General features: G+C 38.9%; 2 pseudogenes; both read left to right on the top strand.

Annotated features, from left to right (window-relative positions):
• LOC102839280 overlaps window positions 1-6,655 on the top strand; it is a 17,616-nt pseudogene extending 10,961 nt beyond the window's left edge.
• A 1,953-nt stretch (window positions 6,656-8,608) lies between these two features.
• On the top strand, window positions 8,609-9,078 carry LOC102833594 (annotated as a pseudogene).
• Window positions 9,079-14,343: the final 5,265 nt, after the last annotated feature.

Here is a 14,343-nt window from a genome sequence, read left to right as displayed (position 1 = left end):
GGACTAAGAGCTGGTGGCCAGGAGCAGACTTGCAGAATGTGCTCTTTGGAGATATAAATTATTATATATGCCTGAGTGGTTTTTTGTTTGTTTGTTTGTTTGTTTTTTAAAAAGCTAAAGTGGATAGAGAGAAATACTGTTAACTGATGGTACATGGAGGGGATTATAATCAGCATAGTGAAACAAGGTATATGATTTGTTGAATGTAAAACTGATGATATGCCCTGTCAACATTCACTTAATCCACAATAAAAACTATAAATATTAAAAAAGAAAAGAAAAAGAAACAAACACTGCTCAGTCCTGTGCCACCTTCACAATTATGTTTGAGTCCATGTTGTTCTTTTCCAGGAACTGGTCCCTCCTGGTAACATATCCAAAGTATAAGAGACAAAGTCTTGCCATCCTCGCTGCTAAGGAGCATTTTGGCTGTGCTTCTTCCAAGACAGATAATGTTTGTTCTTTTGGCAGTCCATGGTACTTTCAATATTCTTTGCCAACACCATAATTAAAATACGTTGATTTTACTACAATCTTCCTTATTCATTGTTCAACATTCACTTGCATATGAGCCTGGGGGCTCAGCACCATAGTCTCAGGGAATACCATGGTCAATTGGCATAACATAATCTGCAAGACAATGGTCTACATCCTACTTTGGTGAATAGCATATGGGATCTTAAAAACTCATGAGCAGCCATCTAAGGTGCAGAAGAAAGAAGAGTGGTGAGAATTGAAGAGGCTTGGAATTGATCAGTCCAATGGATTAACATAACATGTGAACATGTGTTTCCACCATTCTGAGGCCAAATGAACAAGACGGTGCCTGGCTACTACTAACTGCTCTGAAAGAGATCACATTAGATGGTCACAGATAGAGTGGCAGAAAATGTAGAACAAAACTCAAAACTGCAGATTTTAAAAAAAGACTAGGCTTACTGGTCAGAAAGAAAATGGAGGAATCCAAGACTATGGACCTTGACCACCTTTCAGGTCTGGAAAGGAGCTCACCCTCAGGGTCCAATAATCAACCAAGCAATAAATAGATACTTAGTGAGGATAACAACACTAGTAAGATATGCTCAGCATGGAATGGTCAGCCATTCAAGATCACAAGGATAGCATTTACCTAAGAACAAAAGTGAGAAGGGATGGGAAGGTGGGTGGGAGGAACTGGGATAACTATTGTTGCATGGAGGGGATTGCAATCATTGAGATGAAACAAAGTGTTTAATTTGTTGAATGTAAAACTGATGATTTTGTCTGTAAACCTTCCTTCAATTCAGAATAAAAAGTTTTTTTTTTAAAATATCTTAGTCCAGTGTATGTACTAAGATTGTATGTAAAAAAACTTAGTTAAAAACAAATAAACAAAAAACTGAATGGTTTCCCCAAACAGCTTGAGGTGGCAGAGAGAGGGGCATTAAAGATTAAAGGCATACTCATATTTTGCTATGGGTTTGGGGGGGATTTTTTTTGTGATTATAGACTGTAGTATCCAATCTGTTTTTTTTTTTTTCTGCTATTGTTGTTTTGGTTTGTTTTTGGTCCCCCTTTTATCTTGGGGGTGCTATTTCTCTTCTTATGTTACCCAAGAAGAGACAGAAATGGTGGTCATATAGCCAAGATATAATCACATCTTATAAAATACAACCATCCAGGCAAGAATCAATACCAGCTGCTATAGACTAGATAGACAGACAACACGTGCTACAGTTACTCTGAATTGAGTAACAAGAAAAGTGAAAAGGGAGGCCCATCTTCTGATCACATCTATCTGGAGGCAATCAGAAAGCTTAATAATATGTAAACATACATTCATCTAATTATTGAAAATGCCCAAGAAACAACTGAGGATATTGACATGTGACCAGAAACAAGAAGAGTAGCTGAAACAAATGAGCTGCAGGTAGACCTAGACTTCCCATTGGAAAGAGAGCAGGCTTTGGAACTGCCTGAGAAGGAATTCAGGAGATTGATATTGAGGTACATCCAAATGCTCCACAGAGGGATTGAAAAACAAAAAAGGAAGAAGCTAGGAAAGTACTACAGGAACAATCAAATAAGATAGAAATACTATGGAAATAATTCAAAACCTGCAAGAAGAGGTCCAAATGATACCATGCTCCTGGATAGGAAGACTTAACATTATGAAAAGGTCAATACTACCCAAAGCAATCTACAGATATCATACAATCCCAATTCAGATTCCAATTACATTTTTTAAAGAGATGGAAAAAATGATTACAAACTTTGTATGGAATGGAAAGATCACCTGGGAAAGTAAAGAACTGCTTAAAAAGAAGAACAGAAAACCTCATCTTTCTCCTGCGGAACCTCTGGTAGTTTGAAACTGCTGACCTTGAGGTCAGCAGCCTGATTCGTAACCACTATGATACCAGAGCCATTAGAGAGAGGCAAATCAAAACAACAATCAGATATGATATCACACCAGCAGTAACAGCAAATTTCAAAAAAGCAGAGGACAATAAATACTGGTAAGGATGTGGACAGACTGGGACCCTCCTACATTGCTGGAGGGAATGCAAAATGGTCCAACCACTCTGAAAAACGGTATGGCAGATAAGAGTGACAAGAAACCATGCCATCCAAATACACCCTTTCCCACAGGAAGCAGCTAATGAGTCATCATCCAAATTTCTAAAGCATCTGGGTTTCCTTTCTCTAAGAGGGGAATGCTACACTGTTACAACAGGTTAAAAAGGACTAACCTCAGAATCAACCACAAAGAATGCAGGAAATGAACTGGCCTGTCAGGAGATTCTAGTAAAAGGAAAGCTAGAAAAAGGAACTTTCACCAAAATCAGGCATTTGGAGAAAAGACAAAGACTGAACTGATGTAATGGGAAAGAAATACTTCAAACCCAGGAAGAAATGACCAATTATGGGTCCTAAATAATGATAGGAAAATGTAGGGATCAGGAGATCAGGAGCCCACCGTGGAGGAAAACAGCATAAAAAATTAAACAAAGACCCCACTCAGCATTCCCCTCACTTGCAAGGTAGAAGCGCATTCTCCTGTCTGTGAAAATGTCTATATTTTAATAAATCTTCTTGTTTGCTTAAACCATTGTCTCTCTGGCTTTTTTGTGTGCACATTGTGCCTATGCCCTACCGATTCTTACTGGGGATGGGGGGACTAGACCAGAATGCTTCATCTACATTATGCCATTTTCAGTTTTTTGATAAAATCCTTTAATGAACAATAACTTTTCATTTTAACTAGGTTCCATTTACATGTTTTGTCTTTTGTTGCTCATGCATTCATATCTAAGAATTGATTGCTTAAAACTAGGTCCAAAATTTTACCCCAAAGTTTTATTCTAAACATTAGTTTGTATAGAGTACGACATGGATACGGATTCAATTTTTTGTTATTAGAAATCATCTAAGTGTCCCAGTACCATTTTATTAAAGAGGTTGTTCTTTCCCAATTGTATAGGCTTAGAATCCTAGCTTAAAATCAGTTGATGTAAGGGATTATTACCAGACTCAGAATTCCATTCCATTGATCTATAGGTCTATCATTATACCTGCATCAGATATTTTGATCACATTAGTTTTGCAATGCTTTGAGATCAGAAAATGTGGGTCTTCCTACTTGCATCATAGTTTTAAAGACTGATTTTGGGGAAATCATTATGGGCAGGAAACCATTACAACAACACCCAGGCCATGCTCTCTGGCTGCTGCCACCTCCCCAGCCCTTGTCTCCAGTGCACTGACTCCAACGACTTCACAACCAATAAAAAAGGAGAAATCTATGAATTAAAGGCTAAGCTCAACAGTTAAAAGAAAGAAAAGAGGAAAGAGGCTGTGAAGAAAGTGATTGCTGCTATGACCGTGAAAAAGGATGCTAGCTCTCTCTTTACAGATGTAGTGAACTGTATGCAGACTGATATAACCTGAAACTAAAGAAGCTTTTGTGTCTATACTTCAACTATGCCAAGGGTCAGCCAAACATGACCATCATGGTTGTCAAAAGCTTTATGAAGGACTGGGAATATCTCAATTCATTGATTCAAGCCTTTGGCACTCTGAACCATGGGCTACATCCAGGTGGGCAAGATTACAGAATATCTCCATGAGCCCCTCTGCAAATGCTTAAAGGATGAAGACCCCTATGATCGGAAAACAGTCGCTGTCTGTGTGGCAAAGTTCCATGACATCAATACGCAAATGGTGGGAGATCAGGGATTCTTGGATTTTTTGCAAGATCTCATGGCAGATTCAAATACAATGGTGGTGGTTAATGCTGTATCAGCCTTATCTGAAATCAGTGAATCTCACTCAAATAGTAATCTCCTCAATCTGAACCGACAGAACATTAATAAACTGCTGACAGTCCTGAACAGGTGCACTGAATGGGCCCAGATTTTCATCCTAGACTGCCTATCTAATTACAACCCAAAGATGACCAAAAGGCTCAGAGCATCTGCAAGCAGTTAACTCTCTGGCCATCTCATACCAATTCAAGAGTGGTACTCTCGGCAGTAAAAGCCCTAATGAAATTTCTGGAGTTGTTACCCAAGGACTACTACAATATGCTGCTAAAGAAGTTAGCCCCTCCACTCACTTTGCTGTCTGGTGAGCCAGACACATTACCTTAAGGAACATCAACCTAATTGTCCAGAAAAAGACATAAAATCTTGAAGCAAGAAATCTAAGTCTGTGAGGTACAATGAGCCCATATATGCTAAACTAAAGAAGCTGGACATCATGATTCAATCGACGTATCTCAGGCAAACATTGCTTAGCTTCTGGCAGAACTGAAGAAATATGCCACAGAGGTAGGTATTGACTTTGTTCGTAAAGCTGTGCAAGCTACCGGACAATGTGCAATCAAGGTGAAGTAATCTACAGAGCGCTGTGTGAGCACGCTGCTTGATCTTATCCAGCCTAAAGTAAATTAAGTGGTCCAAGAGGCAACTGAATTGTTGTCATCATGGACATCTTCCACAAGTATCATTGCTACTCTGTGTGAGAATTTAGACTCACAAGATGAACCAGATGCTCAAGCAGCTATGATTTGGATCATGGGTGAATATACTGAAAGAATTGACAATGCTGATGAATACTAGAGAGCTTCCTGGAGGGTTTCCATGATGAAAGCACCCAGGAGCAGCTCACTGCCATAGTGAAGCTGTTTCTCGAGAAGTCATCGGAAATGAAGGAGCTGGTACAGCAGATCTTGAGTTTGCAACCCAGGATTCTGGTAACCCTGACCCTTGAGACCGGGGCTGTGTTTACTGATGCCCTCTCTCAACAGACACTGTCACAGTCAAAAAAGTAGTCTTATTTGAGAAAACATTGATCTTTGAGGAAACAGATGTTAGTGAGCCAACTCTGCTGGATGAACTAATCTGCCACATCGGTTCTTTGGCCTCCATAAACTATAAGGCTTTTGTAGAAGGAAGTCATGGAATCCACCGCAAACAATTGCCAATTCATCATGGAAGCACCACCACAACAACCAACCTGGAACAGACTCCCTCTCTCAAGGTGAGCTTCTGAACCTTGACCTTGGTCCACCCATCAATGTGGCACAGGTGTCCTCCATGCAGATGGGAGCAGTGGATCTCTTGGAAGGAGGACTAGAAAGTCTGACATTAGTATGTGTGAATAAGACCTTGGTGGGGGCATTGGAGGAAGTATGGCAGTTGGGCAGTCTTCCATCCCATCATCAGCACCTGCATCCTTTGCTCCTTCACCAACTTCTGCTGTGATCAGTAGTGGTATGATGACCTTTTTGAACTCTCCACATAAATAGGCATGGCACCTAGTGGACATGTGGCTCTTAAGTCTGTTTGGCTGCCTGCAGTAAAGGCTAAAGGTTTGGACATTTCAGGAACATTCACTCACCACCAAGGGCACATCTATATGGAAAAGAATTTTACCAACAAAGCTCTGCAACACATGACAGACTTTGCAATCCAGTTTAACAAGAATAGCTTTGGTCTCATCCCCAGCACTCCTGTGACCATTCATACACCACTGATGCCAAATCAGAGCATTGATGTCTCCCTGCCTCTCAACAACTTAAGCTCAGTCATGAAGATGGAACCTCTAAATTACCTGCAGGTGGCTGTGAAAAACAATATTGATTTCTTCTACTTCAGTTTCCTCATCCCTCTCAGTATGATTCTTGTAGAAGACAGAAAAATTGAATGCCATGTCTTCATTGCAACATGGAAGGATATTCCCAATGAAAATGAACTTCAGTTTCAGATTGTTGTTGTTGTTGTTAAGTGTCTTAGAGTCAATTCTGACTCATAGCGACCCTGTATAGGGTTTCCAAGGAGCTGCTGGTGAACTTGAACTGCTGACCTTGCAGTTCAAACTGACCTTGTGGTTCAATGCATTATCCCACAGTGCCACACCAGGACTCATTAAGGAGTGTCATTTAAATGTTGAAACTGTTTCTAGCAATTTGCAAAGCCACAATGCTATACAATTGCCAAGAGGCATGTGGAAGGGCAGGACATGCATACCAATTCCTGAAGCTTACTAATGGTAATTGGATTTTGACTATGCATCCAGCCAGGAAACCCCAATTATAAGGTCACTGAAATGTAGAGCTCCTGAAATCACTCAGTACATCTATAGTGTTTACAAAAGCATTTTGAAAAACTAGCCACCCTGTGATTGGTGCAAGTCAAGAGTTCTTAACTGGAAAAAACTGTGTTGATGTGTAGAATCTGAACCCAAACACATTGAGGCCACCCACAAAGGTAGTGGCTAGTGTAACCTATACTATCATTAGGGTATAACCTGCTTGCTATTTTTAGCTTCCTGTAAACATATGTAACCACTGCTGCAATCAATCACTTCCCACCTCTTGCCATCTGCTGCTGCTATCTGTCCTTACTTGTGGGCTTCTCCATGCTGTGCCAATGACTGCTGTTTTCTACAGCGTTTTTGAGTGTAGTTTGATATTTTGTAATCAAGAGCTCCATTCAAAAGCAAAGAAAGAAAGAAAAAAGTGTTTTACAGATTGATGCAGTTATTCAAGGCCCTGTGCCATTCCATATACATTTGACGATTGGCTTTTCCATTTCTGAAAAGAAGGCTGTTGAAGCTTTATGGGAATTGTGGTGAATATGTAGATTGCTTTAGGTTGTATTGACATCTGAAGAAGAAATAGCTAAGTTAGCTGTTCCTCCAAGATGGAGTCCCTGTTGTTCTTTCCCTATTTGGGCACCACTACAGGGCCACATTCCCAGGGGCAGTAATGCTGGCTGAAACCTGGGAACAATAATTGACATCATCACCAGAAATAATGTTCTATCAACACCTGGAACAACCAATGTAAACTGCGGACAGAACTTTAGATAAATGAAGCGAGAAAATACCTTTGGAGCCATGTCAAACAGGCTAGTCACCCATCTGCTGTCTCTCCAAAAGAAATGATTCTGGAACCTTTGCAGAAGAATAAAGGCAAGGGGTCCTTGGGCCAGGAAGCACTGCCCAGAGTTAGTGTTCCAACCAAGTCTCCAGTCCACTGTTTGAGGGTCCCCTAGTGTTCTTTAGATGAGGTTCTCCTTGACCTGGAGAGATTGTGAAACATCATTTTTCTCTCTTTGCAATTTACTGTGTTTACAGCTTATCATACATCCCTTTTCTTCCTTTGCAATTTATAACTTAATGTGTTTTCATTTCTAACTCTGTTTTGGAATAAACCATTTGAGCAAATAACCCGAGAAGTTGGGTTATATGAAGAAAAATGTGGCATCAGGATTAGAGAAAACTCATTAACAACTTGCCATATGCAGATGGTACAACTTTGCTTGCTGAAAGTGAAGAGGACTTAAAAGATTTACTGATGAAGATCAAAGAGCACAGCCTGCAGTTTGGGTTGCATCTTAATGTAAAGAAAACAAAAGTCCTCACCACTGGACCAATAAACCATATTCTTCTCAAAGGAGAAAAGATTGAAGTTGTCAAGGACTTCATTCTTCTTGGATCAACTATCAACACTCACAGAAGTAGCAGTCAAGAAATCAAATGAGGTATTACATTAGGCAAATCTGCTGCACAAGAACTTTTAAAGTGTTGAAGATCAAAGATGTCAGCTTGAGGAAAAAGATGTGCCTGACTCAAGCCATGGTATTTTCAATAACCTCATATGCATGCAAAAGCTGGACAGTAAATAAGGAAGACCGTAGAAGAATGGATGCTTTTGAATTATGGTGTTGGAGGAAAATATTGAAAGTGCCATGGGATGCCAAAAGACCAAACAGATCTGTGTTGGAATAAGTGCAGCCAGAGTGCTCCTTGAAGGCCAGGATGGCCAAACTTCATCTCTCATACTTCAAACATATTGTCAGGAGGGACCAGTCACTGGAGAAGGATATCATGTTTGGTAGGATGGAGGGTCAGAGAAAAAGAGAAAGACCCCCAACAAGATGGATTGGCCAAGTGGCAGCATCAATGGACTCAAGAATGGCAACAGTATTGAGGTTGTCCCAGGACCAGGCAGTGTTTCGTTCTGCTGTGCATAAGGTTGCTATGAGTGGGTACCAACTTGATGGCACCTAACAACAACAACAATTTTCTCATAAAAACTGCTTGTTGGGCTCAACAGATTATGAACCAGTTTGGCCCCTCAGCTATAATAAACCTCTCCAATTTCTCATCCATAAAACTGGAACCTGCCAGTACCCCTCCAACAAGGCTCCATGGCCAATAGCACTGCAGTAGTAAAGATACCAGGCACTCCTGGCATAGGAGTGCGACTAAGCCCTGAAAACAACCAGGTATTGACAAAGAAGAAATTACAAGACTTAGTTAGAGAAGTGGATCCTAATGAGCAGTTGGATGAAGATGTGGAGGAGATGCTGCTGTAGATTGCTGATGACTTTACTGAGAGTGTGGTGACAGCAGCCTGCCAGCTTGCCAGGCATCACAAGTCCAGCACCCTGGAGGTGAAAGATGTCAGGTTGCATCTAGAGCGCCAGTGGAACATGTGGATCCCAGGGTTTGGCTCTGAAGAAATCCGACCCTACAAAAAAAGCTTGTACCACAGAAACTCATAAACAGAGAATGGCATTGATCTGAAAACAACCTAGAAATAACACACAGAAAGGTCAGGGAATGGACATCAGTGCATTTGGAGATACTTGAGCTGAGGCCTCAGCCATCTCATCCGTGGCATTTTTTTTTTTTTTAATGCTTTACAGAGAAGCATATATGCTTTATTAACAGTGCAGCAATATCTATAATGACTGAGAGGATCTGCCTAAAGAATAAAACCTCTTACCCCGACACCCAGTCCCTCTTCCCTGCTGTCTCAAAGAGGAGCTGTGTATCTTCCAGAGAAGATTTATTTTTGGTTTATTATATAAGTGATTGAATATGGGACAAAGTATTATGGTCTTCTTTGGTGAAACAGTATTAGCAAGACATGTAGAGGTTTTTGTTTCCTTCTTCCCTTGCCTTTCCCTATACTTTGTAACATCAGTGTTTATATGAATATGACTTTCATAAGCTTTTACAGAATAAAGAAGCTATTGATCAAAAGATTTTAAAAAATTATATGTTGGGTGCCTTTGGTTTCACTTTTGTGCAGTCAAAAATGCCCACTCTAATTTACCTCACAGTACATGTTAACAATAAATACAAAGCCATTTAATATATGACCATGGAATATGTTCCATTTATTTATTGGTTCAAAGCAATGCTTTATCCTATAGCGCCACACCAGGAATTCAAAAGTACCATGGAAGAAGTACAGCCAGAATGCTCCTAGAAGCCAGGGTTGTGAGATATCATCTCTCATACTCCAAAAATTTTATCAGGAGGGACCAGTCCTTGTAGCAGGAAATCATGCTTAGTAAAGTGAAGGGTCAATGAAAAAGAGGAAGACCCCAAAAGATATGGACTGGCACAGTGGAAGCAGTAATGGGCTCAAGCATATAAATGGTTGTGTCGTTGGCACAGGACTGGACAGTGTTTCGTTCTGTTGTACATAGGGTCCCTATGAGTTCGTACCAACTCAACAGCACCTAGCAATAATGGTTGAACAATATGATAAACATAACTAATGTTCCTGAATTCCATATGTGAATAATTCAAAAATAATGAAGCTTTTTATTACATACCTATAGTTACAAAAAAAAGTAAATATTTTAAAAGCTAAAGAGGAAATGGGTGAATTTTATGGTATGTTTAATTATACATCATTGATGTAATTTCTATACCAATAAACTTTGGTAGAAGTAGAAAAATAAAAGTTTCTACTTAGTAATCTTAGGCATAATTCATCTGAGCATGTGCCAGAGGGTGCAGAAATGTACAGCAGAGGATAATAAATAACTACAGTGTGTGGTGAATGATGAAGCACAAATAAAGTGCTCTGGGTTACATTACTATGTTCAGTCAGATAGTTGGGTAACTTAATGTATGAACTAAAGGTCAGCTCATCAATCTCCCAAGTTGTCTAAAAAGAGAATAATGTGTATTCTCCGTAATACAGAGTTGCATGACTCAGCAACACACTTTTCAAAAGTCTTATATAAATTTTTCTTATGTAAATAAAAATAATTTCAATTGAAGTTCTTGTATTCAATATTCTTATGTAAAAGTAAAGTTTTCCACAGATATTACACATTATATATGATTACTATTTGAGACTAGTTTGTTCTCTGCAGAGTGAGTTTTGAATTTGGCATATGAATAATGCTGACCATTTCTATATCAGTGTTAAATTTATACCAAGTAGACTCTAGAATTGAAACCTATATATTAATTAATTAAAGAAGAAAAAGAAATGGGTAAATTCCAATTGATAGACAGAGTCCTTTTGGGGCAATGAATTACATATTAAACACAATTCACACTCCATATCATTTCTTCTTGAATAAGTGTTTAAGAAATGATTCACTTATTTAATAAAATTTATTCCAAATTCCAATACATGAGATATATGTGGAGAATAAATAAAGATGAAGGAATGATGGAAGGAAGTAAAGGCAAATGATATCTGGTGAAATGACTAAAAGCAAAGTAAATAAAGCACATTTTTCAAAAGCATACAGAAAGTTACCAGATTTATATAAATAGAAAGGAAATGTCAAAAGCAAACAGACAAGTGAATTGTTGTGGAATAATGACCGGGATGTTATATTTTCAGTACAAGTGATTCATCAATCTCCCATTAGATATCTAAGTTTCTACATATGGTGAGCATGGCATGAGCAAAATTTATAAACTTTAATATATGGCTTATTGAGCACTTAGTATTTATTAGGCACTGTACTTTATAAAGTGGCAGTGGTGGTTGTATGCTGTAGAGTAGATTCTGACTCATAACTACACTGTATAGGGTTTCTGAGGCTATAAATCTTTTTGGGAGCAGAAAGCCTCATCTTTCTGCTGCAGAGAAGCTGGTAGATTCAAACCTTTGACCTTGCAGTTACCAGCCCACTATGCTACCAGGGTTCACTGTATTTTACATATATGATGGAAAATAAAAAAGTACTACTACTAGGGTTCCAGTTCATACATAGTGGTGGTGGTGGTGGTGGTGGTGGTGGTAGAAACCCTATACAAGAAACCTTGTATAGGGTTTCCAAGGCTGTAAATCTTTAGGGGAGCAGAAAGTTTCACCTTTCTCCCATTGCACTACTGGTAGTTTCGAACTGATGACTGTGAGATTAGCACCCTGACTCGTAGCCACTATGCTACCAGAGCTCCTTAGTTCATGCATACATAGGTTTATTCTGAACAGAACCTGTTTAAACATGTCTCTTTGTTTAGCAGATGGCTGTAGACAAGATCTCTCAGTAATATGCTTGTCTTAGTTTCATTAGGGTACCTTCAAAAAGAAGGTCCAATCAAAACAGCAGCTTCTGAGGCGATATGTTTGACCAGTTAAATTTGAGGCAGAGAACAGCTCAGAAAGTTATAGTGACTGATTTGGGGGATTTCAAAGGAGCAATCCCAACAGTTTTTCTCAAAGGACACAGGACTATCAAGGGGCCTTATATGAAGAAGTTTTAAGAAAACTGAAAACGGCAAGGTGAGAAAAAAAAAAAAATCACAAAAGTTACACTGGAGAATTTTTGTATTTTTTCCCATCACAATGACAATGCAGCTGCTCATTCTTACAGGATATGGAGTGCTATTCTATGATAATTTCACTGGAAAACCTTATGCCATTCATCCAACAGCACTGACCTTGCCACTTCAAAATTCTTTGAGTTCCCAAAACTCAAAGAACATTTAAAAAGAACAGGATTTAAGAACTTGGAGGATGCAAATACAGCCATTTTGATGTAAATCAGAGTGCAAAATTCTTTGGGAAAGGGTTAGAGAAATGGAAACACCGCCTTCAGAAATATCTAGATTTAGATGGAGGATATGTTTAAGAACAATAGCTTCACATTTTGTTTTGTTGTTTTTTTTTTTAAATTAGTAAAGGTTTCCATGATTTTGTACCAATACTTTTGACTCACTATCATATTAAATGGACTCCTGGTGTGGCGCTGTGGGTTGATGCACCGGACTTTTAAGTCTGTCTGAACTGCAAGGTCTGCAGTTCAAGCTCACCAGCTGCTCCTCAGAAACTCTATAAAGGGTCACTATGGGTTGGAAGTTAACAGCAGCAACAACAACATCTCTATGCTACTTATTTTGGGATCGACAATAGCTATAACAACAACAACAACAGAACCAATAATAGCTTGAATTTGTGAGGTGCTTTAGATTGCTAACCAAAGGGTCAGTGGTTCAACACTACCAGCCACTAAGTGAGAAAAAGATAAGGATTTCTGCTCCTGAAAAGATTGATGACTTTGGAAAACCCATACCAGGTTGCTATAAGTCAGAATTGGCTCAATGTCAGTCGGTTTGGTTTTTGTAGGGCATACCAATTCTCACAAGGAATTTTGGTAGTGTAGTGGATTACGAGCTGGGCTGCTAACCACAAAGTAAGCAGTTTGGTTGCTCTGTGGGAGACAGATGAGGCCTTCTGCTCATGTAAATATGTATACCCTCGGAAACCCTATACAAGGTTGTTATGAGTCAGAACCGACTCAATGGAACACATTCATCACTACTACCAATTATCAGATATGATTATTCCAAACCTATTACCCTTGAGTCAATTCTGACTCATAATGATCCTGAACATGGTTTCAAGACTGTAAATCTTTACTGGAGCAGAAAGCTACATCTTTCTCCTGAACAGAGGCTCATGGGTTTGAACCAAAAACATTGTGGTTAGCAGTTCAGTGCTTATCCTTCAGTGCCACCAGAGATCCTTTAGATATTATTTTAAGCCCTTGTAATGGATATATTATGGAGCTCTGGTAGTGTAGTAGTTACAAATCAGGCTACTAATCTCACGGTCAGCAGTTTGAAACTACCAGCAGTTCCACAGGAGAAAGATGAGGCTTTCTGCTCCCATAAAGATTTACAGCCTCGGAAACCCTGTACAGGGTTGCTATGAGTTAGAACTGACTCCACAGCACATAACAATAACAAAAGATGTATTATTTACTTTAATCATAGCAACACCCTAAAGATATAGGTTTTTTTTGTTTTAATTTCTATTACATAAATGAACAAATTTTAAGAATCAGAGATGTTAGTTTAGTCATGCCATGTTAGTCACAATGTATACAATTTCAACATAGATATGTTTGAAATCAAAGCTTGAGTTGCTTACTAGCATTCATAATGCCCATCTACTTAGTGCATATGATCAGATCTATGAATGACAATGCTATATAAACATGATTTTGGACAATTATAAGTCTGATATTCATAGCATACTCACACAAACTCGAACATACACATGCACGCACACACACATACACAAATGCACATCAAAATTGTTGGCCCTCATTTTAATATTATAATCCCCAAGCAGCATACAAACACCACTTTTTTCAAGATCAGGATGTACTTTTTAAATTTTTTAATTATAAAATAATTTTCAGACATCCCATGAGCTCTCAAAAACATAAAATTTCAGATAAGTTTTATTTTCTTCCAAAGTTGAGGCAGTTCATATTGTTGTAGAAAAGGAATTTTCAAAGTTGATGACCTTTCCATGTATAAAATAGATAAACCTACTTTCTTCCTGAAAGAAAAGGATATGAAAATATGAATAGATAGGCCACTTTATCACAGACTAACATCATCAACAACATGGAATACTGGGTCAAGAGGACTCATGAGTTGGTGTTGGAACTCTGTAACAAATATAAAGGTATGTTTGGAGGTTCGGAGGGTTTATAGCTGGAGAATTTGCAGGAGAATCCAGAAATCCATTATTTTCTGGATCAAGACACTCAGCTGTTCCAGGAGCCACCATCT

Source organism: Chrysochloris asiatica, unplaced genomic scaffold (genome assembly GCF_000296735.1).
Source record: "Chrysochloris asiatica unplaced genomic scaffold, ChrAsi1.0 scaffold00244, whole genome shotgun sequence".
NCBI lineage: Eukaryota > Metazoa > Chordata > Mammalia > Afrosoricida > Chrysochloridae > Chrysochloris > Chrysochloris asiatica.
The sequence above is the reverse complement of the archived record's forward strand: the minus strand, read 5'-3'. Positions and strand labels throughout refer to the sequence as shown.